The 27,944-nt window shown below is 43.3% G+C and overlaps 1 protein-coding gene and 1 long non-coding RNA gene across 15 annotated transcripts in view; one reads left to right on the top strand and one right to left on the bottom strand.

Annotated features, from left to right (window-relative positions):
- IL36G (interleukin 36 gamma) overlaps positions 1–27,944 on the top strand; it is a 212,973-nt gene that overhangs the window by 38,874 nt on the left and 146,155 nt on the right. The window lies entirely within an intron of this gene.
- On the bottom strand, positions 21,908–26,843 carry LOC112208185 (uncharacterized). The gene is made up of 2 exons (XR_002942577.3): positions 26,509–26,843; positions 21,908–22,013 (listed from the first exon to the last, which is right to left on the bottom strand). It is a non-coding gene; the product is annotated as an uncharacterized LOC112208185 (long non-coding RNA).

Genomic DNA, 27,944 nt, shown 5'->3' with positions numbered 1-27,944 from the left:
AGATTGATGTTTTCTATCATTCTAAATGGGTGCAGCTACACTTTTCTCAGGAGGTAGTTCTGAAAATTTAACAAAATGTGAATTTCTTGGTAAAAAAAAAACAACTCAAAAATATTCAGTTTCCTTTCCTTTGTGTCTGATGTACTCCATCAAATACTTGGAAATATGTTTCTCTCATAGAAATGTCACTGATCTTTGTAATTCTGATTATCCACAAACCTTGGGGATTAGCTGTTTCAATGTTCCTATTTTACAGATAAGAAAATGGAGCCCGTGGTAAGTTAAGTGAGTTACTCATGGCTACTTAAGTAATATTTTACTAGGTGATAGACCAGAGCTAGAGCCCAGGTCACCTTCTTATCAATGCTCTGCCTTGTCTCTGTGCCTTCCTGTCTCTCTGTATGTGTATGTGCCTGTTGACAGTAAGGCATAGTTTAACCCAGTAGAACTACCGGTCTGTAATGAATTCCACTTGTAAATGACTGACCATTCAAGGAACAAGTGTTTTCTCTATGCTTGACACCTGTTTTGGATGCCAAAAAGGATACAAATGTAACTTCAGACACTCTGGGCCTCATTTTGCACTCATTAGCATGTCCAAAATTAAAAAGACTGACCATACCAAATATTGGTGAGGATGTGGAAGAACGGGAACTTTCATACACTGCTGGTGGGGATGTAAAATGGTACAATCCCTTTGGGTAACAGTTTGACGGTTTCTTAAAAAGTTAGACATATATATTTACCATATGACTCAGCCCTTCCACTGCTAGGTCTTTACCCAAGAGAAATGAAATGCTGTGCTTTTACAAATGTCTATACAGGCATGTACATAGCAACCTTATTTGTCATTGCAAAAAACGGAGACAATTCAACGTTGTCAAGAGTGAATGGATGAGCAAGCTGTGGTCTGTCTATGCGATGGTATCCTACTCAGCAAGACAAAGAGATGGGCTAAGGATACGCCCAGCCATAAGCATGAATCTTGACATAATTGGGCTGAAAGAAGCCATACATGAAGGAGTATATACTACGTCATTTTATTTATGTAAAATTCTAGAAAATGTAAATGAGCCTATGGAGACAGAATGTATCAGTAGTTGTCTGATGTTAGGGGGCAGGGAGTTGGGAGAGAGGGTTTACCAAGGGGCATGAGGAAATTGGGAGTGATGGATATGTTCATTATTTTGACTGTAGTGATAGTTTCAGTGGTGTATACATTTGTCAAAATTATCAAATTGCATACTTTACATTTGTGTAGTTTTTTCAATGTTAGCCGTACCTCAATAAAGCTGTTAAAAGACTATACTGGCTGGGTGCAGTGTCTCATGCCTGTAATTCCAACACTTTGGGAGGCTGACACCAGAGGATCACTTGAGCCCAGGAGTTCGAGACTAGCCTGGGCAATACAGAGAGACCCAGTCTCTACCGAAAAAAAAAAAAAAAAAAAAAAAAAAAAAAGCCAGGCCTGGTAGCATGCAACTGCTGTCCCAGCCACTTGAGAGGCTGAGGCAGGAGGGTCACTTGAGCCTGGGAGGTGAAGACTGTACTGAGCCATGATCACACCAGTGCACTCTAGACTGGGCGACAGAGTGAGACCCTGTCTTTAAAAAAAAAATAAGAGAGACTCTCTGGACCTCATGATTGTGCAGATGTAAAGAAATTGTAGTAACAGTAATTCCAATTTCCCTAGTTCCTGTTCTCTTCTGACCAAGAACTTGGAGCTGCCAGCTAGTCTCAGCCTGGTGTATCTCGGAGTCCTCAGAGGCCATCTTACATGAAAATCGGTCTTGCAGCTACAGTCCCCCAGGCACTGTTCCTGTTATTGCTGAGAGCTCATTGCCTGTGAAGCTTCATGACGGCCCAGCACTCGCCCTGCTGCTGCTGACCAGGGGAGAATGCGGGTGTCCACTCTGGAGGCCTCTCTCCTCTGAGGACCCATGTGTGTGTTTTAAGGCCTGTGGCCATTCTGCATTCGGGTAGGAAAGAGGGCATCTCCCTGGTACTCACTGTGTCTTGGGCACTTTTTTACACTCACATCTCACAGTGAAAATAACGCCTCCAAGCCTCTTTCTCTGTGACCTCCCATGGCTGAGCAGAGACACCTGCTAAAGAAACACACTGTGCTGTTTTCTCACGTCCCATTCCTCTGCGTGTTCTCCCCGCCCTTGCATACAGATCAGTTCATACTCATACATGACTTCCTGCTGCTCGCCCTGTCAGACCACCTGACACGTCTGGACGAGTCTATCCTAGCATGGGCACGAGGCCTCAGCTGGGCATTCCCTCCCCACAGTGGGGCCAGGTCTTCATGGCAGCTTCCCCGGCAAGTACCACGTACAAAAGACTTTTCCATTTCCCAGTGCCTCTTCTTGGGCTCCAACTTAGAGGTGGAAGAGCCAGAAGGAGGGGAAAGAGGTGAAGAAAGAGTGAAGGATGGACCTGCTGCCCTTCCCCAGAGCTGTGGGTCGGGCTGAAAATGGAATGGGCTGTGGGGTTGATGTTTTTCTTTTTTTCTCGTCCCCCAACCTCAATTCTCATCATGACATTTTCCAAACATACAAGTTAAAAATGAGCATAATGAACATCTGCAAACTCAACTTCCAGAGGTTTTAGTTTTTTTGTTTTTTTTTTGAGATGGAGTTTCACTCTTGTTGCCCAGGCCGGAGTGCAATGGTGTGATCTTGGCTCACTGCAACCTCTGCCTCCTGGGTTCAAGCAATTCTCCTGCCTCAGCCTCCCGAGTAGCTGGGATTACAGGCATGCGCAACGCCCAGCTAATTTTGTATTTTTAGTAGAGACGGGGTTTCTCCGTGTTGGTCAGGCTGGTCTCGAACTCCCAACCTCAGGTGATCTGCCTGCCTCAGCCTCCCAAAGTTTTAATTTTTGAATATAAGTTTTGAGTGGACTAACCTGGAATGAGTTTTAATTACTAAAATGAGACTTTTATCTTCTTTTTCAAAAATCCAGTTAAAGAATAATAGTATTATTATTTTGTGTTTTTTAAAAAAGATCCAAGTTCTACATGTAAACAGTCAAATGGTTTTACAAAATTTGTTGCAAAAAATAATCAGATTCTGGCCCTCTTCCCCCATCTCTCGCTTCCTATCTGGTGTTTAGTACTTGTTTCTTAATGACTGCTTTTACTGTTACTTCTTGAATTTTGAGTTTTACATATTAACAATTATCTTTGGAAAATGAGGACTTAGGTTCTTTGTCCTGCCCTAGTCTATATCACACGCATCCACATTTCCTACCTCTTGATCTTCCTAATGCAATTATATCTTCATTTTCTTAGACTAGTAATCAGTGCTTGTATCATTATGAATATGTGCTATTCAGAAGTGAAGCATTAGTAAACTAGGTATTTTTCTTTGTGTTTTTTTCCCCTTATTTGCATAGTTTCCTATGTACTTATCATGAAGGCTGGATATAGTTTATATTGGTGGTCTTCTTTAAGAAAACAAATATAAAATTGTAAACACAAAATTAGGTATAGGGTCTTGGAAAGGACTCTTGCAGATTAAGTGTTCTGAAATTTAAATTTGATTAACTTTACAGTAAATCCACCTCTGATTATCATTAATTTCACTTTAAACTTTTCACGAATTATTTAAATCTCCTCTTAAGACATTCAGATGTATTGGGCAGTTTCTTTTTATCTTAGGAAAAAAAAATTCCTAGCGCTCTCTGACCTGCTCCAAGTTGGACTGGTGGCTCCTTGTTGCTGTGCCTGCTTTCATCCTGGGATCTCCCTTCACCATCAGGATTGCCTTCACCTCATTCCAGTCTTGGATCTTTCTTCTTGTTTCTTGAGTATTTTATTTATTTATTTATTTTTGCTTCATTCCCTTCAGTGGCCTCTTGGGAAAAGATGTGTAGGGAGAAAAATTTTCTTTAGAAACTTGCATATCTGACAATATATTTATCCTATCCTGACATTTGGTAGATAGTTCAGCTGGGTAAAGAATTCTAATTAATTTTCCTTCCTGATTTATAAGACATTGCTCCATTTTCTTCTGGCTTCCAATATTGCTGCTGAGAAGTCTGACACCATTCAAATGCCTGATTTTTTCCATGTGATTGTTGTTTTCTGTCTGGAGTGTTATAGTATTGCCTCTTTATCTCCAGTGTTCTGAAATTTCATGATGTAGATCTTTCTTCATTCATTATGTTAGACACTCAGTGGGCCATTTAATCGGGAAAAACATGTGTTCTTCAAGTTCTACAAACTTTATTACTTCCTTTTTCTTGTGTCTTTCTCTGGTCTGTTTTCAGCCCTGAGTCTCTTAGATCTGTCCTCTAATATTCCTATTGACTTTACTTCATTTTCTAAGTCTTTATCCTTTTGCTTTACTTTCCGAGAGACCTGCTTAACCTTATCTCCCAACTCTTTTATTGAATTTCATTTCTTTTACTATATATTTTTTACTTTGAATACACCTCTCTCTTCCTCACATTTTCCCCCATAGTATTTTGTCTTCAATTGACAGTTCTACTATCTTATTACTCTGGAGATATTAATAATAGTTAGTTTTTAAATTTTTATTTTTTTTTCTTTTCTTTTCTTTTTTTTTTTATTATACTTTAAGTTTTAGGGTACATGTGCACATTGTGCAGGTTAGTTACATATGTATACATGTGCCATGCTGGTGCGCTGCACCCACTAACTCGTCATCTAGCATTAGGTATATCTCCCAATGCTATCCCTCCCCCCTCCCCCCTCCCCACCACAGTCCCCAGAGTATGATATTCCCCTTCCTGTGTCCATGTGATCTCATTGTTCAATTCCCACCTATGAGTGAGAATATGCGGTGTTTGCTTTTTTGTTCTTGCGATAGTTTACTGAGAATGATGGTTTCCAATTTCATCCATGTCCCTACAAAGGATATGAACTCATCATTTTTTATGGCTGCATAGTATTCCATGGTGTATATGTGCCACATTTTCTTAATCCAGTCTATCATTGTTGGACATTTGGGTTCGTTCCAAGTCTTTGCTATTGTGAATAATGCCGCAATAAACATACGTGTGCATGTGTCTTTATAGCAGCATGATTTATAGTCATTTGGGTATATACCCAGTAATGGGATGGCTGGGTCAAATGGTATTTCTAGTTCTAGATCCCTGAGGAATCGCCACACTGACTTCCACAATGGTTGAACTAGTTTACAGTCCCACCAACAGTGTAAAAGTGTTCCTATTTCTCCACATCTTCTCCAGCACCTGTTGTTTCCTGACTTTTTAATGATTGCCATTCTAACTGGTGTGAGATGATATCTCATAGTGGTTTTGATTTGCATTTCTCTGATGGCCAGTGATGATGAGCATTTTTTCATGTGTTTTTTGGCTGCATAAATGTCTTCTTTTGAGAAGTGCCTGTTCATGTCCTTCGCCCACTTTTTGATGGGGTTGTTTGTTTTTTTCTTGTAAATTTGTTTGAGTTCACTGTAGATTCTGGATATTAGCCCTTTGTCAGATGAGTAGGTTGCAAAAATTTTCTCCCATGTTGTAGGTTGCCTATTCACTCTGATGGTAGTTTCTTTTGCTGTGCAGAAGCTCTTTAGTTTAATTAGATCCCATTTGTCAATTTTGGCTTTTGTTGCCATTGCTTTTGGTGTTTTGGACATGAAGTCCTTGCCCACGCCTATGTCCTGAATGGTAATGCCTAGGTTTTCTTCTAGGGTTTTTATGGTTTTAGGTCTAACGTTTAAATCTTTAATCCATCTTGAATTGATTTTTGTATAAGGTGTAAGGAAGGGATCCAGTTTCAGCTTTCTACATATGGCTAGCCAGTTTTCCCAGCACCATTTATTAAATAGGGAATCCTTTCCCCATTGCTTGTTTTTCTCAGGTTTGTCAAAGATCAGATAGTTGTAGGTAAGTGGCGTTATTTCTGAGGGCTCTGTTCTGTTCCATTGATCTATATTTCTGTTTTGGTACCAGTACCATGCTGTTTTGGTTACTGTAGCCTTGTAGTATAGTTTGAAGTCAGGTAGTGTGATGCCTCCAGCTTTGTTCTTTTGGCTTAGGATTGACTTGGCGATGTGGGCTCTCTTTTGGTTCCATATGAACTTTGAAGTAGTTTTTTCCAATTCTGTGAAGAAAGTCATTGGTAGCTTGATGGGGATGGCATTGAATCTGTAAATTACCTTGGGCAGTATGGCCATTTTCACGATATTGATTCTTCCTACCCATGAGCAAGGAATGTTCTTCCATTTGTTTGTATCCTCTTTTATTTCCTTGAGCAGTGGTTTGTAGTTCTCCTTGAAGAGGTCCTTCACATCCCTTGTAAGTTGGATTCCTAGGTATTTTATTCTCTTTGAAGCAATTGTGAATGGGAGTTCACTCATGATTTGGCTCTCTGTTTGTCTGTTGTTGGTGTATAAGAATGCTTGTGATTTTTGTACATTGATTTTGTATCCTGAGACTTTGCTGAAGTTGCTTATCAGCTTAAGGAGATTTTGGGCTGAGACGATGGGGTTTTCTAGATAAACAATCATGTCGTCTGCAAACAGGGACAATTTGACTTCCTCTTTTCCTAATTGAATACCCTTTATTTCCTTCTCCTGCCTGATTGCCCTGGCCAGAACTTTCAACACTATGTTGAATAGGAGCGGTGAGAGAGGGCATCCCTGTCTTGTGCCAGTTTTCAAAGGGAATGCTTCCAGTTTTTGCCCATTCAGTATGATATTGGCTGTGGGTTTGTCATAGATAGCTCTTATTATTTTGAAATATGTCCCATCAATACCTAATTTATTGAGAGTTTTTAGCATGAAGGGTTGTTGAATTTTGTCAAAGGCTTTTTCTGCATCTATTGAGATAATCATGTGGTTTTTGTCTTTGGCTCTGTTTATATGCTGGATTACATTTATTGATTTGCGTATGTTGAACCAGCCTTGCATCCCAGGGATGAAGCCCACTTGATCATGGTGGATAAGCTTTTTGATGTGCTGCTGGATTCGGTTTGCCAGTATTTTATTGAGGATTTTTGCATCAATGTTCATCAAGGATATTGGTCTAAAATTCTCTTTTTTTGGTTGTGTCTCTGCCAGGCTTTGGTATCAGAATGATGCTGGCCTCATAAAATGAGTTAGGGAGGATTCCCTCTTTTTCTATTGATTGGAATAGTTTCAGAAGGAATGGTACCAGTTCCTCCTTGTACCTCTGGTAGAATTCGGCTGTGAATCCATCTGGTCCTGGACTCTTTTTGGTTGGTAAACTATTGATTATTGCCACAATTTCAGCTCCTGTTGTTGGTCTATTCAGAGATTCAACTTCTTCCTGGTTTAGTCTTGGGAGAGTGTATGTGTCGAGGAATGTATCCATTTCTTCTAGATTTTCTAGTTTATTTGCGTAGAGGTGTTTGTAGTATTCTCTGATGGTAGTTTGTATTTCTGTGGGATCGGTGGTGATATCCCCTTTATCATTTTTTATTGCGTCTATTTGATTCTTCTCTCTTTTTTTCTTTATTAGTCTTGCTAGCGGTCTATCAATTTTGTTGATCCTTTCAAAAAACCAGCTCCTGGATTCATTAATTTTTTGAAGGGTTTTTTGTGTCTCTATTTCCTTCAGTTCTGCTCTGATTTTAGTTATTTCTTGCCTTCTGCTAGCTTTTGAATGTGTTTGCTCTTGCTTTTCTAGTTCTTTTAATTGTGATGTTAGGGTGTCAATTTTGGATCTTTCCTGCTTTCTCTTGTGGGCATTTAGTGCTATAAATTTCCCTCTGCACACTGCTTTGAATGCGTCCCAGAGATTCTGGTATGTTGTGTCTTTGTTCTCGTTGGTTTCAAAGAACATCTTTATTTCTGCCTTCATTTCGTTATGTACCCAGCAGTCATTCAGGAGCAGGTTGTTCAGTTTCCATGTAGTTGAGTGGCTTTGAGTGAGATTCTTAATCCTGAGTTCTAGTTTGATTGCACTGTGGTCTGAGAGATAGTTTGTTATAATTTCTGTTCTTTTACATTTGCTGAGGAGAGCTTTACTTCCAACTATGTGGTCAATTTTGGAATAGGTGTGGTGTGGTGCTGAAAAAAATGTATATTCTGTTGATTTGGGGTGGAGAGTTCTGTAGATGTCTATTAGGTCCGCTTGGTGCAGAGCTGAGTTCAATTCCTGGGTATCCTTGTTGACTTTCTGTCTCGTTGATCTGTCTAATGTTGACAGTGGGGTGTTAAAGTCTCCCATTATTAATGTGTGGGAGTCTAAGTCTCTTTGTAGGTCACTCAGGACTTGCTTTATGAATCTGGGTGCTCCTGTATTGGGTGCATAAATATTTAGGATAGTTAGCTCCTCTTGTTGAATTGATCCCTTTACCATTATGTAATGGCCTTCTTTGTCTCTTTTGATCTTTGTTGGTTTAAAGTCTGTTTTATCAGAGACTAGGATTGCAACCCCTGCCTTTTTTTGTTTTCCATTTGCTTGGTAGATCTTCCTCCATCCTTTTATTTTGAGCCTATGTGTGTCTCTGCACGTGAGATGGGTTTCCTGAATACAGCACACTGATGGATCTTGACTCTTTATCCAACTTGCCAGTCTGTGTCTTTTAATTGGAGAATTTAGTCCATTTACATTTAAAGTTAATATTGTTATGTGTGAATTTGATCCTGTCATTATGATGTTAGCTGGTGATTTTGCTCATTAGTTGATGCAGTTTCTTCCTAGTCTTGATGGTCTTTACATTTTGGCATGATTTTGCAGCGGCTGGTACCGGTTGTTCCTTTCCATATTTAGTGCTTCCTTCAGGAGCTCTTTTAGGGCAGGCCTGGTGGTGACAAAATCGGTCAGCATTTGCTTGTCTGTAAAGTATTTTATTTCTCCTTCACTTATGAAGCTTAGTTTGGCTGGATATGAAATTCTGGGTTGAAAATTCTTTTCTTTAAGAATGTTGAATATTGGCCCCCACTCTCTTCTGGCTTGTAGGGTTTCTGCCGAGAGATCCGCTGTTAGTCTGATGGGCTTCCCTTTGAGGGTAACCCGACCTTTCTGTCTGGCTGCCCTTAACATTTTTTCCTTCATTTCAACTTTGGTGAATCTGACAATTATGTGTCTTGGAGTTGCTCTTCTCGAGGAGTATCTTTGTGGTGTTCTCTGTATTTCCTGAATCTGAACGTTGGCCTGCCTTGCTAGATTGGGGAAGTTCTCCTGGATAATATCCTGCAGAGTGTTTTCCAACTTGGTTTCATTCTCCGCATCACTTTCAGGTACACCAATCAGACGTAGATTTGGTCTTTTCACATAGTCCCATATTTCTTGGAGGCTTTGCTCATTTCTTTTTATTCTTTTTTCTCTAGAGTTCCCTTCTCGCTTCGTTTCATTCATTTCATCTTCCATTGCTGATACCCTTTCTTCCAGTTGATCGCATCGGCTCCTGAGGCTTCTGCATTCTTCACGTAGTTCTCGAGCCTTGGTTTTCAGCTCCATCAGCTCCTTTAAGCACTTCTCTGTATTGGTTATTCTAGTTATACATTCTTCTAAATTTTTTTCAAAGTTTTCAACTTCTTTGCCTTTGGTTTGAATGTCCTCCCGTAGCTCAGAGTAATTTGATCGTCTGAAGCCTTCTTCTCTCAGCTCATCAAAATCATTCTCCATCCAGCTTTGCTCCGTTGCTGGTGAGGAACTGCGTTCCTTTGGAGGAGGAGAGGCGCTCTGCATTTTAGAGTTTCCTGTTTTTCTGTTCTGTTTTCTCCCCATCTTTGTGGTTTTATCTACTTTTGGTCTTTGATGATGGTGATGTACAGATGGGTTTTCGGTGTGGATGTCCTTTCTGTTTGTTAGTTTTCCTTCTAACAGACAGGACCCTCAGCTGCAGGTCTGTTGGAATACCCTGCCATGGGAGGTGTCAGTGTGCCCCTGCTGGGGGGTGCCTCCCAGGTAGGCTGCTCGGGGGTCAGGGGTTAGGGACCCACTTGAGGAGGCAGTCTGCCCGTTCTCAGATCTCCAGCTGCGTGCTGGGAGAACCACTGCTCTCTTCAAAGCTGTCAGACAGGGACATTTAAGTCTGCAGAGGTTACTGCTGTCTTTTTGTTTGTCTGTGCCCTGCCCCCAGAGGTGGAGCCTACAGAGGCAGGCAGGCCTCCTTGAGCTGTGGTGGGCTCCGCCCAGTTCGAGCTTCCTGGCTGCTTTGTTTACCTAAGCAAGCCTGGGCAATGGCGGGCGCCCCTCCCCCAGCCTCGCTGCCGCCTTGCAGTTTGATCTCAGACTGCTGTGCTAGCAATCAGCGAGATTCCGAGGGCGTAGGACCCTCCGAGCCAGGTGTGGGGTATAGTCTCGTGGTGCGCCGTTTTTTAAGCCGGTCTGAAACGCGCAATATTCAGGTGGGAGTGACCCGAGTTTTCCAGGTGCGTCTGTCACCCCTTTCTTTGACTAGGAAAGGGAACTCCCTGACCCCTTGCGCTTCCCAGGTGAGGCAATGCCTCGCCCTGCTTCGGCTCGCGCACGGTGCGCGCACCCACTGGCCTGCGCCCACTGTCTGGCACTCCCTAGTGAGATGAACCCGGTACCTCAGATGGAAATGCAGAAATCACCCGTCTTCTGCGTCGCTCACGCTGGGAGCTGTAGACCGGAGCTGTTCCTATTCGGCCATCTTGGCTCCTCCCTCCTTTATTTTTATTTTCAAAACAGTGTCTTACTCTGTCACTCAGGCTGGAGTGCAGTGGTGTGATCATGGATAACTGCAGCCTTGATCTCTGAGCTCAAGCTATCCTCCTGCTTCAGCCTCCCAAGTAGCTGGGACCACAGGCATGTGTCACCATACCCAGCTAATTTTTTTTTTTTTTGAGGTGCAGTCTCACTCTGTAGCCCGGTCTGGAGTGCAGTGGTGCAATCTGGGCTCACAGCAACCTCTGCCTCCTGGGTCCTGGTTCAAGCAATTCTCCTGCCTCAGCCTCCTGAGTAGCTGGGATTACAGGAACACACTACCATGCCCAGCTAATTTTTGTATTTTTGTAGAGACAGGGTTTCACCATGTTGGCCAGGCTGGTCTTCAACTCCTGACCTTGTGATCTGCCCACCTTGGCCTCCCAAAGTGCTGGGATTACAGGCGTGAGCCACTGCGCCCGGCCACTAATTTTTAAATTGTTAATAAAGACGAGGTCTTTCTATGTTGCCCAGTATGGTCTTGAACTCCTGGGCTCAAGCAATCCTCCTGCCTCAGCCTCCCAAAGTGTTGGGATTACAGGTGTGAGCCACTGCATCTGACATTTTTTAAAAGTTTTCTTCTCTTTACCAAGTCTTTTTTCCCCTTTCTGCTTTTTTGGGTTGTTTTATTTTGATCTCTATCTTGCTAGAAGCTTTCTGCAGATGTTTAGTAATACTAGATTTTTGAGAGTGGGCAACTGGAAAGCTGATTGGAAACTCTGAATACATGGGTGAGGCTTGTTGGCTGTGAGTGTCATTGCTTGATGTCCTGGCAAGGCCAATGGGTTTGGGACCCCTACTATTAGTATAGGCCTGATTCCCTGGGAAAGCCTCTTTTGATCTCCTGCCTGGAGGATAAAGGCCTGGCTACCAGCCTTCTGTATGTAATGTGAGGGAGAAGGGCTGGAATATTCAACATCATGCTGAATCCTTTCAATGATCATCTTGTTTTTAGTAATCTCCTACCTTAACTCTCTGTCTTCTGCTAGTATGGGAAAGATGACTTGAAAATCTAACCATTTATTTTTCCCCCATTAATATCATTTTATGATTATTCAGAAGTTAAATAATTGTCATGCTGTCCTCCAAAAAGACTGAATCAACTAGCAACAAATAAGAATTTTCTCACAGCTCTGCCAGCATTTTAAAAGAATAGCTTTATTGAGCCCAGGAGGTCAAGGCTGCAGTGAGCTGTGATTACACCACTATACCCCAGCCTGGGTGACAGAGCAAAACCCTGTCTCAAAAAAAAATTTTAAGGAACAGCTTTATTGTTGTAAAATAGACATACAATAAACAGAGCACATATTTAAATTGTACAACTTATACTTTGATATAACCCTGTGAAAACATCACCACAATCAAGATAGTGAATATATTTATCACCTCCTGATACAGTTTAGCTCTGTGTCCCCACCTAAGTCTCATGTTGAATTGTAATCCCCAATGCTGGGGGAGGGGCTTTGTGGGAGGTGATTGAATTGTGGGGGTGCACTTCTCCCTTGCTGTTCTTGAGATAGTGAATGAGTTCTCATGAGCTCCCCTTCACTCACTCTCTTTCCTGCTGCCATGTGAGGATGCGCTTGCCTCCTCTTTGCCCTTCTGCCATGATGTGTTTCCTGAGTCCTCCCTAACCATGCCTCCTGTACAGCTTGCAGAACTGTGAGTCAGTTAAATCTCTTTTCTTCATAAATTACCCAGTCTCAGGTAGCTCTTTATAGCAGTGTGAAAAGGGACTAATATACCTCCTAAGTTACCTCAAGCTTCTTCTTAATTCCTTCTCCTCCCTTCCTTCATTGCCAAGCAAACAACCACCTGTTTTCTGTCACTATAGATTAGTTTACATTTTGTGGGTTTTTTTTTTTTTTTTGAGACAAGGTCTCACTCTGTTGCCCAGGATGGAGGGCAGTGGTGCGATCATAGCTCACTGCAGCCTTGAACTCCTAGTTTCAAGTGGTCCTCCCACTTCAGCCTCCTGAGTAGCTGGGACTACAGGGGTACACCACCACAACTGGCTTAAAAATTTTTTTAAATAAAAATGGGGTCTTGTTATGTTTCTCAGGCTGGTCTCGAACTCCTCGCCTCAAGCAGTCCTCCCTCCTTGGCCTCCCAAATTGTTGGGATTACAGGCATGAGTCATGACTCCTGGCCTAGTTTACATTTTCTAGAGTTTTGTATAAATGGAAACATACAGAATGTATTTTTTTGGGGAGTAGGGGAGTGTTTCTATTTCTTTCTTTCTTTTTTCTTTTTTTTTTGAGACGGAGTCTCGCTCTGTCTGTTGCCCAGGCTGGAGTGCAGTGGTGCGATCTCGGCTCACCGCAAGCTCCACCTCCTGGGTTCAAGCAATTCTCCTGCCTCAGCCTCCCGAGTAGCTGGGACTACAGGCGCCCGCCACCACACCGGGCTAATTTTTTTTGTATTTTTGGTAGAGACGGGGTTTCACCATGTTAGCCAGGATGGTCTCGATCTCCTGACCTCGTGATCTGCCCGCTTCGGCCTCCCTAAGTGCTGGGATTACAGGCGTGAGCCACTGTGCCTGGCCCAAGTGTTTCTATTTCTTAACCAGCTTTCATGCAATCTTTTTTTATTTTACCATCTCTGTGATCCCACTCCCAAAGGTACTAGATGTCGATTGGTCCTTAGGATCAGCTACCATTTGCCCAACTGCTTTCCAGCCTTCAAAAAATTTTTTTCTTTTTTTCTTAAAGATACTCCTGTGTGAGGCTCAGAACTCTTGAATTGCTACTGCAAATATGAACTCAGTGATGTGAATGCCAGGGAATTGCCTGATTGATCAAAGAAATGTATCCCCTTCTCCCTCACTCTTGCTGTCTTCTCATTTGTTTTCCCCATCCTTGTGGATTCGTGAATTTAAATATCCCTTTAATGTTATAATATTTTAATGGCATTTGGCGAAAAGTACAGGATTAGGTGCAAGAGTGCATAGCTGTTATTTTTTTTTTTGGCCTCTGAGACTGTTCATATATGCAAGTTATTTAACAGAAAGTTCTGCAGTGACCTGAGATGTCAGAGGGGTCTGATAGAGTATGTTTGAAGGCAGTTACTGGAAAAAAATAACGCCATTTCTGGTTTGTACTTCAGTAAGTTCAGATGACCCAATATATTGTTTACATGTGGCATTCAGTAAAAAAGTAGCTTCCCCTCCCTTTCTTCTTCCTTTTCTCCTTTCCTGCTTCTATAAAGCATCTGCTTTGGGAAACTTCTTAGGAGGAGAGCTTGCCAGCCCGTGGGTAGTGGAGAGGTCTTGCAGAGATAAAAGAGATGCTCCCACTCAATGCAGGATGGTGTGGAGGTAAATGGGGATATGTCTGGCATCACTCAGGAATGGGCCTTCCTGGCAGGGAAGAGAAGGGAGGGGAAAGAGGAAGGGAGTCAAAGATGAATTGCTGAATACGGGGATTCCAGGGCCTGGAGCCAGGAAGAGAACTTTGGGAGGTGTGAACGCAGAGGGCATCAGCTGATGAGGAGCAGCCTGAAGTCCGGGGAGGACCTGTTTTTGGTGGCCAGGAAGAAGGTGCCTTCCACACACAGGGAGGCCACAAGGCTGATGGGCTGGGGGTTGGAGGGACAGCTCTAGGACAGGCTTGGGAAGCAGGCTTAGGTAGGGACTGCGAGGTTCTTGTTGAGTCTTTTTCATTCCTGGTCTTAGAAAATAGAATCCAAGGCCTCTTGAGAGTGGAAGGTGGGTTGGGAGGAGGGCAGATGGGGCTTAGGCCCAGGACACCCGTAGAGCTACTGCCCAGCTGTCTCTCAGGGACTCTGCTGAGGTCACTCCAAGGATCATTCTTAGCCTTGCTAGACAGTACTGACAGAGGGAACCATAGTGTCACACCCACTTCCTTCTCTTTCAATGAAAGTTTAAAGGTCACCATTTCCTCTGGCAAAGGAAGTTCCACAAATATTCCATTTCCGGTCTTAGAAACAGCAAGGTATCAAGCGATTGCGAATTTCCTGTGCTGGGGAATTCCCAAGGAAGAAGGGGCAGAGTTCTGGTGGAGACAAAGTGAATTCCGAGTGATTAGTCAGTAGCAGTAGCAGTAGCAGTAGCAGTAGCAGTAGCAGTAGCAGTAGCAGCAGCAGAACCAGAATTTCCCCGCATGTGTCTCAGGCTCTCATTTGCCAACTCAGTCTCTAAGTATTTTTATTGGCAGGAAAAATAAAATAGCTATGAGTGAAATAATTCATTAGACCTGAGCCTCCATCAATTTTGTGTTTAAAGGCCTGACTCTCTTTACCTTTCCCTGGGATGGAAGATGCAAATGTTCCTGATGTCACTGTCAAAAAAGAAGAACCAGTGGGTATATTGTATGCTTGAGTTCCAGCCATTTGTCACAATAGATAGAGATGACTGCCATGTGTGTAGACTTTCTATAGACTGTGTGCTAAACCCGACCTGCCACTTCCAAGGAGTAGATGAGGAATGTCCATGGTTCTGGGGAGCCCTACCCCAATTTGGGGCAGACATTCCAAAGCTCATTTTCTGTGGATGGGGGTTGATGGTTGAAGGACAGCCTGGGAGTAACTCGTCTGTACTAGAGCCCAGGAGAGTTACATGCTGCTTCCCATGTTATTCATCATTCCCCCATGTGAATAGCTATGGCGTGAGGTCCAAGGTTAGGGCCTTTCTACCATAAATGGGGGAACAAAATTCCCCTACCAGCCTGAGAAGTTTCTGTTATAAAGAGGCCTTTTTTTTTGCGGGGGTGGGGGAGCAAGCAGACTAATGTGTTATTTCCATACAGTTTGTTTTAAAATGTAGACGTCATATGCAGGAGAGGTGGTGTGGTGAGTCACAGCGGGATTAGAAGGACCAGTCCGAAAAGCAGAAGAGGGTCAAGTTCAGGGCACTGAGGACTACTGCATTCAGTGGCATGAAAGGCAGATGGCTGAACAGGAGGGGGACATTACATTGCTTGTTCTCCTTGAGCCTCGATTTCCTCATCTAAAAAGAGGGTCATTTATTCACAGAACATTTATTAAACTTGTGCCAGGCACCGTGCCAGGAGCTGGACTAAAAATTAAATCCACCCCCGTGAGGTGCTCTGAAGGCTAAAATATGAAGTATGTAAAAGTAACCAAGTGCTGTACACATGCAGCTATTCAATAACTGTGTGGGCATTGTGGGAGATTTTAATTTTCGTTTTTATTTCTTTCTCTTTAGTGAGAGTTGTTGGTTGTTATTATGGTCGTCGCTGTAACTGTCTATTTCACTTGCTTTTTTGTTGCCTCCAGCCCATTCCAGGGCTGTCATCTAGGACACTTCTTATCACCTAAATAACCAGGGAGGCAAAGCGCTTTCTTAAGAGACGGATCCAGAAGAACAATGCTGGTTTTCTGTAGGAAAAGGGGCTGTGGGAAGTAGAGATAAGAAGGGAATTGGCCAAGATGAATGTACGGAGCCTTATTTTTTTTTATAACACAGCAAGATTAGATACAAAACAGGACAATAGCATCATCTGTTTTTATAACTGGAAAGGACCTCACTTTACAGGTGGGGAAAAATAGAGTGGAGAAGTGAAGGGAATGGTCACAGAGTCAATCAGCATGTCTGCGTCAAAGCTGGGATTCCCGGTTCAGGGCTCTTACTACAGTGACGTATGGCTAATATTTTGGCATTGTTTCGGGGGAAAGCTGAAGCACTGATGGTGTACGTCACTCTTGAGATAGTCTGTAGTCCAGCAGGGAGGAAAGCAAGGAAGGGAGGTGGAGGCAGCATTTTTGGGTGTGACATTTCGTTCTTGTTTTGTGGCCAAATCATAGTGTGATTGGGACAAGCCACTGCCTTTCTCTGAGCCTCCACTTTCTTTTTCTTCTTAAGAGGGAGGGAATAGTAGAGTAAAAGTAGTCATTTTATCAACACCTGCTATTTTGGAGCCATATTGCAAGTGGGTTGGGGGTTGACCAGTTGGCTTTTTTACCCATAGGATTAAATCCAACCTCGATACTGTGGCATTCCCAAACTCCAGTCTAATCTTCTTCTCCATCAGCCATGCCCCACGACACCCTGGTCATATCTGATGTTGCCCCTTGCACTTGCTCCCTCCTTACCTTTGCTTTCTGACCTACCATATGGCTATTGGTTGAAATTCTCATTTTCCAGGGCCTTGCTTAAATATCATCTCATCCATGAAAACTTTCTTGAACCTCCCCTTGCCCTGTTCCTCCCTAACCTCTCAAGCCAGAATTTATTTCCTTTTGTGGCCAAGGGACTGGGTTTGTGACCTCTCTCACGAGACTTAATATTGAGACCAAACGTCTTTAGACCTCACCAGCCAGAGAGATGAGCATCTATGGAATGCAGGCTTTTGCCTGGACTTGCTGATGCAGGGCCTCTGCCTTCCTCCAGGGCCTCTCCTGCTGTTTTAGGAATTTCCCTCATGGCACAGTCCATGAGCTCAGGGTCAAGTTCATACATGTTTTTACTTCTTCTACTCTGCAAATGGTCTTCTTGAACTCTGAGGGTCCTAAAGCTGCTCTGCAGTTTGTGGGGTGAGTGGAAAGGGGCTTTCAAAAGTTGTGCTGTTGTTTCCCACCCCAATAGCATGAAACCCAAAGATGCTTACAAATAGCTGCCTTGCTTTCTAGTCCCAACTTCTCTCTCCTGAGGCTTTAAAACAAGTCCCCTAGGTTGAGCTGGACTGGAGTTGTATCCTATCTTCATTATCTGTCTAATCTCTTTCTGCTCTCTAGAGAAGATATTATATATGTGTGTATGTATGTGTAAATATATAATATCCATATATAGAACATATATTGTTATATTTACATATACATACATAACATATGCATGTATTCATATATACATATGTAGTATCAAAGTTGGAATTAAACTGTATATTTTGTAATTTGCTTTTATTTGCATCTATCACTGTAAAATGAATATCCATACCGTAAGATATTCTTCAATGTATTTTTTTTTTTTTTGAGACAGGGTCTTGCTTTATTGCCCAGGCTGGAGTGCAATGACCCGATCTTGGGTCACTGCAGCCTTGACCTCCCCGGCTCAAGTGATCCTCCCACCTTAGCCCTCTGAGTAGCTGGGACTAGAGGTGTGTGCCTCCACACCCAGCTTTTTAATTTTTTTTTGTATTTTTTTTTTTAGAGACAGGGTTTTGCCACATTGCCCAACCTGGTCTTGAGCTCCTGAGTCCAAGCAATCCTCCCACTTTGGCCTCCCAAAGTGCTAAGATTATAAGCATGAGCCACCACGCCTGGCCTCAATGTAATTTTTAATGGCTGTATAGTATTCCATCATGTGGTTGTACCCAAAATTATTTAACCAGTCCCCAGTTTATTTCAATTTTTTTTTACTATTTTGAATAATGTTTTAGTAAATACCCACAAAATATGTACAGTGGCTGGGCTTAGTGGCTCACGCCTGTAATCCCAACACTTTGGGAGGCTGAGGCAGGTGGGTCACCTGAGGTCAGGAGTTTGAGACCATCTTGGTTAACATGGTGAAACCCCGTCTCTACCAAAAATACAAAAATTAGCCGGGTGTGGTGGCACACACCTGTAATCGCAGCTACCTGGGAGGCTGAAGCAGGAAAATCACTTGAACCCAGGAGGCGGAGGTTGCAGTGAGCCGAGATCACACTACTGCACTCCAGCGTGGGCAACAGTGAGACTCCATCTCAAAAAAAAAAAAAAAAAAAAAGTACAATTTGTTGTACCTCCCTGATTATTTCTTTTAAGTAGAATTTTCTTATAATTTTTTTTTATAAGTAAAATTTTGAATCAAGGGAGAAGCACCTGGAGTCCTTCAGATACCTATTGCCAAACTGAACTCTTCTGTTCCAGGTTTACTACATTCAGCCTGACTCAGGGTTTGGGGAGTAGAGGAGGGCGTGGAGGCAGAGGGCCTCTCCCTGTCCCCACAGACCTCCCTTGGTGAGGTCCAAGTCTGGACAGGTGGAGTGTGGCATTGCACCTTCAGGTCCTGCTTCCTGTAATTCCCCTAAATCCATCCAGTGGAGCCTCATTGTTCAAGTCTATTTTTTTTTTTAACTCCCCTGAAGACGGAGTCTCACTCTGTTGCCCAGGCTGAAGTGCAGTGGCACGATCTTGACTCATTTCAACCTCTGCCTCCCAGGTTCAAGTAATTCTCCTGCCTCAGCCTCCTGAGTAGCTGGCACTACAGGGGTGTACCATCACGCCCGGCTAATTTTTTTTTGTATTTTTAGTAGAGATGGGGTTTCACCATGTTGGCCAGGCTGGTCTCGAACTCCTAACCTTGTGATCTACCCGCCTCTGCCTCCCAAAGTGCTGGGCTTACAGGTGTGAGCCACCAGGCCTGGCCTCAAGTCTATTTTTTTAACTCCAGGAGGCCTGGTATTCAGAGGGATTAGGGCTGGCAGAAGGGCCTCAAAGCTTTCAAGGCCTGGGGAATAGGCTGCAGCCTGGTTCAGGGTAACCCAAGTGATTTTGGTTCCAAAGGGACAGGAAAAAAAGTGATTGATATGGAAGTTGTCAAAGTGCAACTGTCAAGACATTAAAAAATGTAACCCTTTTACTAATATACAGTAGACTTGTGTTAAATATTTAACTGATTGTAAAAGGAAAAAACCAAACGCAGTTTTCCCTACCATACTGTCACAACACCTCAACACTGAGTTCTTCTGTGACCTCTAGTCACCGAAATGCTTGGGGATTTCTCCCACCACTAGTCCTCCAGCAGCCGACACCAGCTGGGTGTCCTAATTCACTCCAACACTATCTACCTGGAGGTAGCGTTAGATCCCACAGGTTCAGGGCTCAGTCTCACAAGACCGCCTCCCACTTCAGGTGCCAGTTACAAGTGGTAGGTTGTCACCTATGCTTCTGACTGATGGCTATAAATCTGGGTTTGCTTCCCTCGGGTTCTGTGAATTTGCTAGAGCAGCTCACAGAACTCAGGAAAACACTTAAGTTTACCAGTTTATTCTAAAAGATATTACAAAGGATGCAGATGAACACCAGATGAAGAGATGCGCAGAGCAAAGCATGTGAGAAGGGGCGTGGAGCTTCCATGCCCCTCTGGGGCACCACCCTCCAGGAACCTTCATGTGTCCAGCTATCTGGGAGCCCTTCCAAACCCTGTCCTTTTTGGGTTTTTAAGAGTGGCTTTATTACGTACACATGATTGACCGAACCATTGGCCATTGGTGACTGACACAATCATCAGCCCCTCCACTCCCTCCAGTGGCTGGGGAGTGGGGCGAACAGTCTCAAGTCTCCAATCCTGCCTTGGTCTTTCCTGTGACAAGCCCCATCATGAAGCTACTGCATTGGGGCTGCCAGCCAGCAGTCATCTATTAGCATGCAAAAGACACTCTTATTATTCCAGAGATTCCAAGGGTTTTTAAAAGCTGTATGTCAGGAAACAGGAGATGAAGAACAAATATATATTTCACAACATCACACTCGTTGGGGGAATTGACAGGATAGCAAAACTGATGAAAGGAGGATACGAGAGACTGAGATATGTATTTCCATATATATATATATATATATAGAGAGAGAGAGATATTTCCATATATATATATAGAGAGAGAGAGAGAGATATTTCCACATATATATATATAGAGAGAGAGAGAGAGAGAGAGATATTTCCATATATATATATATATAGAGAGAGAGAGAGAGAGATGATGCAGATATACATATACATATAATCAGTGGAATAAAAAGTGCTGGAATGAGAAGCAAAGTTAGCTGCATGCAGTGGTTTGTGCCTGTAATCCCAGCTATGCAGTAGGCTAAGGTGGGAGAGTCACTTGAGGCCAGGAGTTCAAGACCAGCCTGGGCAACCTAGTGAGACCCTGTCTCAAATTTATTAAAAAATTTATATTTTTAAAAGAAGCATAGTTATATACAAATTAGGGCAATAATATTGATTTGTTAAAAAATGAAGCAAAGTTACATACAAAACAGGACAATAATATAACAGTTGGGTTTATCTTTTCTACTGAACAGAAATAATTTTATATTCTGGTGAATAAAAATTACTTGCCACTCATCAATCTTCTGCAAGTTAACAAGTAACTCTACAGAGCCTTGTGTTCAATCAATGGTAAATAGCAAGTCAAACAAAAATACTTTCCTTTACAGAAGGGGTCAGCAAACTATGGCCCATGGGTCAGCTCTGGCCTCTTGCCTGTTTTTGTAATCAAGATTTACTGGAACACAGCCACACTCCTTTGTCATGTGTTGTCTGTTGGCTGCTTTCATGTTGTAATGGTGGTTGAGTATTTGTGACAGAGACCTCATGCTCTTCACGCTGAAAAGATTTACTATCTGATCTTTTACAAAAAAAAATTTGTGGACTCCTGCCTGAGAGCATCAGATGCCCCTTGGGCAGGCAGCTTAGACACTAAAAAGGCACACCTACTCTCTTTGCCTTTTCCTCACATTTGGATAATTTTTAACACAGTGTTTTAGCCTTTTCCTTCTTATGTCTGCTCTCATAAGGGCAGTTCTGCCTTAGTCAGTCTAATTGTTTAGACTTTTGTGATGCTAAATCTGTAAAAATGCAGGGATCCAGCCTGGGCGCAGTGCCTCACACTTGTAATCCCAGCACTTTGGGAAGCTGAGGCAGGAGGATCACTTAAGCCCAGGGGTTCTAGACCAGCCTGGGCAACCTGGCAAGACCCTGTCTCCACAAAATAAAATAAAAAAATTAGCTAGGCATGGTAGCACATACCTGAACTCCCAGCTACTGGGGAGGCTGAGGCAAGAGAATTACTTGAGCCCAGGAGGTTGAGGCTGCAGTGAGCCATGATCATGCCAGTGCACTCCAGCATGGAAGACACAAGACCCTGTCTCAGGAAAAAAACAAAAAAAAAACTAGGGATCTGGGACATGGAGTAGGGATTTTTTTTTTTTTAATTTAAATCAGAGCAGCCTCCATTCCACAAAATTGAATAAAAGTTCGCTGGGGCAGGGATTTTAACAGGGAGTTTGGAAGAGAAAGGTGGAGACAGCAGTAAGGAAAATGGATATGAGAGAAAAAGAGAATATTAAGAAATGTTGCTTGGACAATGTACAATTTTCATGGAGTTTGTGGAAATAAGCAAAGGATCAGAATTATTTTAAATTGCTTTTTTTTTTTCTTTTTCGGAGCCAGAACGTGTGTGCATGTGTGAATGTGTGTGTAAGCGTGAGCGTGTGGTGGGTGGGTGGATGTTTTCCTGACTGGAACTCAGTGCTGAAACGGGCCTCACAGTTGCTCATCGTCAGGGATACAGAGGAACCAACAAGGATGAAGTACACAAGGATTGTCAACCTGTTGGGGATGACTGGCCACACAGCCCCATGAAGACCACCTGGGCAGCTCCTCTCTCAGGCCTTCTGACTTGAAGAATGGCCAGCTCCTGTGGGGTCAATACAAGAATAACTTATGTGCACAGAAAGAATATTTACAATTACTTGAGCTTAAATTTATATAATTAAATTTATTATAATTATAAATTGAAAAACATAATTTTCTTTTTCTTTTTCTTTTTTTGAGACAGGGTCTCACTTTGTAGCTCCTGCTGGAATGCAGTAGTACAATCTCAGCTCACTGCAGCCTTGACCTCCTGGGCTCAGATGATCCTCCCACCTCAGCCTCCCGAGTAGCTGGGACCACAGGTGTGTGCTACCACACCTGACTAATTTTTTTTTTTTTTTTGAGGCGGAGTCTTGCTGAGTCGCCCAGGCTGGAGTGCAGTGGGACTATCTCAGCTCACTGCAATCTCCGCCTCCCAGGTTCAAGTGATTCCCCTGCCTGAAGCCTCCCGAGTAGCTGGGATTGCAGGTGCCCGCCACCATACCCAGCTAATTTTTTTGTATTTTTAGTAGAGATGGGGTTTCATCGTGTTGACCAGGCTGGTCACGAACTCCTGACCTCAAGTGATCCTCCCGCCTTGGCCTCCCAAAGTGCTGGGATTACAGGCATGAGCCACTGCACCTGGCCTAATTTTTTTATTTTTAGTAAAGATGAGGTCTGTGTTGACCAGACTGGTCTTGAACTCCTGGGCTCAAGCAATCCTCCTGTCTTGGCCTCCCAAAGTGCTGGGATTACAGGTGTGAGCCACCCTGCCTGGCCCCTAAATTTGCTTAATGCTTTAAGTTCAACTTACAAATCTTACTATTCTATTTATAAGGCCTCTTTTTAATATAACAAAGAGAAAAGCCACTTTTCTTTGAATCAGTGTTCAGTTATGCCATTGCTTTACATCACCAACCTAAATCACAAACAGAGAGAGGTTCTCTAAAAGAAAATGATGTTTGTTTGGGAATAGAGCATTGCAACGGGAATATGCACTCCATAGTAAACTCTGTGCATATTCAGGGTAAGTAAAGAAGACAAAGGTTTTTACAGGAAGACAAAAGTTTTCAAAAGAAAAAAAATGAGCATTACATCACTGTTTTGAAATAGTTATGCTGGGCTACTAAGATCAATAACAAAGATATTGCCAGTCTGAGGTTGGACAGGCAGTTGCTGGGCACATGTCCTTTTAAAGTAGTATTTTTTGTGTAAGGTTGCAATGGCCTTTGTGCAAGGTTTTGTTTTTTGCAGAGTCTTTTTCATGATCAGGGATACAAGTGTGAGAACCCTTTCTTCATGGCCTTCCCTGGCTCCATTTATCAGGGTTTTCTTAACATTAGTGTCTCCATTTTGATTTTCACAACTTTAACACCATATTAAATCCTCCTAAATACTTAACTCTCTTTTCTAGCATAGTTAATTGAGTTCCCTTAAATATTTTAAACTACAAATTTGATATATCTGATTCTTTCAAACACTGCAAGTGCCTGCCAAGGCAGACTTAAAAATCTGATGAATAAAATCTTTCTAGCCATCTAAGCAATCCCTAAAACTCCAAAAAAAAGAAAATTAAAAAAAAAATGTAGTAAATCAGACTCAAAATTCACACACCTTTTACAAACTTAACCACATTGTTTTAGACATTTCAAATTAAAATAGAAGTCTAATGTCAATTACACATTTCAAATTGGAATTACAAGGTAATATTTTATATTCTTTAATGTGCAGAATTGTCTCAGACACATTAAATAACAAAGGCATTACCTGGAGGATTCTAAAACAACACTTATTTGTAAACTTAACACAAAAGCGTTGCTGCAATGGGTTTCCTTTAGGTCATCAGCTCTATGCCTTCCCCCTCCCCGCCCCCGGTGTTGTAAAGCCCTGAACTAAGGGGTGCAAATTGCAGTTAACCACTACAGGTGGTTCCTAGGTCAAAGGTTCTGACACTGAGGTTTCTGAGTCAAAGTTTCAAGTACTTGATTTGGGCTGTTGGCTAATGACTCTGAGACAGGATCATTGGTCTACACTAGCCACAGGGTAACACACTGAGTCATTCTCAGAGTTGGGATCAGGCTCCTAAGTCAGCGAGAGGTCCTAAGACTTTTTAGTTGTGAGTTGGTTTCGTAACCACGTCCCATGAATACCTTTTAAATGTCATGCTTACCTATTTTATCTTATCTGCTTTCAACTTTTTCCATCTGATTTATGTAGGTACAATTTTGCACCTCCTATCTGGTTTGTAGTTAATATCTTTTATTGCTTTATCCTACTCAACTAATTTTTTTAGTGCCTGTTTTTTTTTTTTTAATGTGTGTTGATGACTACAATTCTAAACTCATTCTACTGATTCATGGGTGCTTTAAAATCTGAGCAGTCTTTCGCATTTACTGCCTGTGATGGCCCATCCCACCAGCTAAAGTGTGTGGCCACTGCTTACAGCACCATGTGATAACGAGTAAGGGAGAGATGCCGCCCAGACTCTTCTAGGAGCAGCCAGTAGGACCTTCCAGGGGTTGCAAGCAAACCACAGCAATATGTGGAGTGTGGCAGAGGACGGCCCCAAGAGGATGTGGCAGCGGCTAGTGCAGCTCAGCTTAGTCTGAGAGGAAATGCTGGAGAGGAGAGCCCAGTCTGTACAGGCGTGACAGCCACAAGGACTTCAATAGCTAACATGGCTGAGTGGACTTTATGTGCTATCTCATTCAGAAAACAGGAGCAATCAGAAAGGAGTCACCTCCTATGTGTACCCCAGGAATTGCTAACCTACTTGCATCTGAATGATGTCCATCACCTCCCTTCATCACCTCCTCTGGGGGCTCTGCAAGGATTTGACTCCTGCATTAGTGATCTGTCTCACCTACGTTGTCATTCACATGAACTTACTAATGTGCTATGTGACAACTACCATCTTAAACACAAAAACCCTCTTTTGATTCTGTGGCTCCCTCCAGCTACCCCTGCATTTCTCTGTCCCCCTGCCCCATCTCTGCACTCACTTTTATTTTACAGCAAAACTACTCAAGGGAGTCTCAGTGCTCCTTGGCTCCATGTCTCTGCCTTTCATTCTCTCCTCAGTTCACTCCTGTCAGGCTTCCGTCCTCAAGTTCTTCTTCACTTTTGTTCTAGGGCCGCTGACATCCTCTTTCTTGCCAAATTCAGTGGCCAGGTCCTCACTTACTCAACTGCTCAGCATTGTTGGGCCTGGTGGACCACATTCTCCTTCACCCACCTTTTGTTGCTCTCTCTTCTCTCCAGATGTTTCTCTCTTCTCACTGGCTACTCCTCTTTTGTCTCCTTTGTTAGCTCCATTTCTTCCTTCCAACCTCACTGTGCTGGTGTGCCCAGTGCTCAGTTTTTAGCTATTCTCTCTTTTCCAGTGGCATTCATTAGATGGTATCATGTGACCCACGGCATTATATGCCTTCTACATGACAGTTACTCCTGAATATGAATCTCAGGAAAGATTTGGATTTATTTTTAATTAATTTTTTTAAATTTTATTTTAATAAACGAGGTCTCTCTCTGTCATCCAGGCTGGAGTGTAGTATTGAGTGATGTGATTATAGCTTACTGCAGCCTTGAACCATGGGCTCAAGTGATCCTCCTGCCTCAGCTTCCTGAGTAGCTGGGACTACAGGCATGTGCCACCATGCCTGCAAGACTTTTTTTTTGTGTGTGTGTGGAGACAGGGTCTTGCTCTATTGCCCAGGCTGATCACAAACTCCTGGCCTCAAGTGATCCTCTCACCTCAGCCTCCCAAAGTGCTGGGATTACAGGTGTGAGACCTGCCTGTGCTAAGATTCAGATTTTGTATTCAATTGACTGTTTGACATCTTCACTTGGACACCTAAGAGGTATCTCAAATATTAATTAACTTGGCCAAAATAGAGAACTTTTGACTCCTGCCCCCACAATACTTGCCCCTTCCCCAGACTTCTCCATTTCTGTTAAATATCCGCAGTTACTCAACCCTCAAACCTATGAATGCCCCTTGATTTCTTTCTTTCCCTCATCTCCTACGTTGACGCCATCAGCTAGTTCTGTTGCCTTTATGCCCAGAATATAATCCTCACCACCTTCTCTCCTATTGCCCGAGTCTAAGATGTCAGTCTCTCCTGCACAGTCCATTGCCCTGGCCTCCTGAGTGGTCTGCTTCCACTTTTGACATTTCTACTCCTCCTTCCCCCAGGGTCAACTTTTCACAGCAAGAGTGGCATTTTTAAAACCATATATTAGATCATCGCTTTTGTGTTTGGGAACCTCCAAGGGCTTTGCATCATATATCAAGTTGACACCTCTCCTACCCAGGCCTGGCTCTTTCCTGCCCCTCTGTCCTCTCAGCCCCTCCACCCATTGTTCATGCTGCTTCAGCCACACTGGCCTTCTTGCCATGCCACATTTGTGCTAAGCCCACATCCAATCTCGGGGCCTTTGCACTCACATTTCCTCTGCTTGGCATGCTGTACCCCAGATCTTTGCATGATTGGCAGCTTCTGTACATTCAGCCACCTGCTCAAGCCACCCTTTCAGAGGGCCTTCCCTGGCCACCTCACCTGAAATAGCACCTCCGATTGCACCCATCCGGTTATTCTCCATCCTGTTCTCTTGCTTGGTGATTTTCCATCACTGATGAGGAAATGAACCATGGAATGCTAGGGCTGATGACCAGAACTTTCCCCCACCCCCACATTATTACAGAGGAGGAAATGAGGTCGGAGGTAAGATGGGCCCAGGATTTCTACTCCCGCCTGGACTGCAGGCACAGCACTGACCTCAGCTGTGCTCACTCTTGGCATTCACCCAACCCTTCTATCTCCAACTGCCCCATTTACCAGAAAGTGAAATATTCTCAGAGACAGTGAGCCACCTGACTTGGACAGCAGCCCAGGGCCCCTGGCACCCTGCTTTCTTCCTCCCTGCCACCCTTTCCCCTCCAAGACCTACCTTTCCCTGTGATTCTCGCCCACATGCTGCATTTCATGGTTTTATGACCTGATTTCTGAGAGGGATTTGAATTTTCATGATTATTTATGTAAGCAAATCATTATGCTTATACAAATGAGAAAAGGAGAGCTTCTGGACTTCCCAGGGACAAAATCTTGTCACTTGGCTTGCTTCCATATTGCTAATTAAGGACCCAGGATGTGGGTGAGATGTGCTAAAAGCTGGGAGGAGGCTCTGGACTCTGACTATGGGCCCACACCCCTGGGCAGGCATCACACTAGTCCTTTAGGTCATCCTCAACCCAGCTTCCAGTTGAATCAGATGTTTGTGAATAACTCAGCAAGGCTGTATGGGAAATGAAGAATGAGGTGGGGAAGAGGTCTGTGCAGAAGACACACTGACTTACCCCTCTACCTCTAACTAGGGTGTTGTAGCAGCCACCCACCCCCCAAGTCTGTCTTCCAGACCACGTATGCTTTCCTCCACCTTTGCATCTTTTATCTTCTGCCAGCCCAGATGCTTGCTGACTCCAGCCCAAGCCTATAGGATAAGCCACAGCCTGTCCCTACAGACTACGCATTGCAGAATCTAAGACGTCAAGTCAAGTTCGGAAGCACTTGCCTTCTCCTCTCCAGGTACACAGGCTCTCCTGGAAAGCTGGTAGCAGCTTTGGAGGTGTGGTGTGTTACCTGCTGCAGGTGCAGAGAAGTTGACTTCACAGCCCTTCAGAAAGACTGCCTTCTTCCAGTTGTATTTGTGTACTTGGTTGGGTGTGGGGAGGATTCTCAGCTTTCTCCACTCAAATTATCAGACCCTTTCCATTTAGTGGTAGACCATTTCCCTCGTCCAGGCCAAGGGCACATAGTACAGAGAAATAGGGAGTTGTTACCCAGGGAGAGAACTTGGCTCTAAACCTGTAATAGAAAGGTCAATTCTGGTCTGGAGGGTCAATTTTAATCTTTGGCTCAGATCCAGGAATTGGAACCAAGGCTTTTGAACATTTTAATGCAGGGGATTAAAAAAATGATATAAGTCATTCACGAAT

The sequence above is a fragment of the Pan troglodytes genome, chromosome 12, assembly GCF_028858775.2.
Source record: "Pan troglodytes isolate AG18354 chromosome 12, NHGRI_mPanTro3-v2.0_pri, whole genome shotgun sequence".
NCBI classification, from domain to species: Eukaryota; Metazoa; Chordata; class Mammalia; order Primates; family Hominidae; genus Pan; species Pan troglodytes.
The sequence above is the reverse complement of the archived record's forward strand: the minus strand, read 5'-3'. Positions and strand labels throughout refer to the sequence as shown.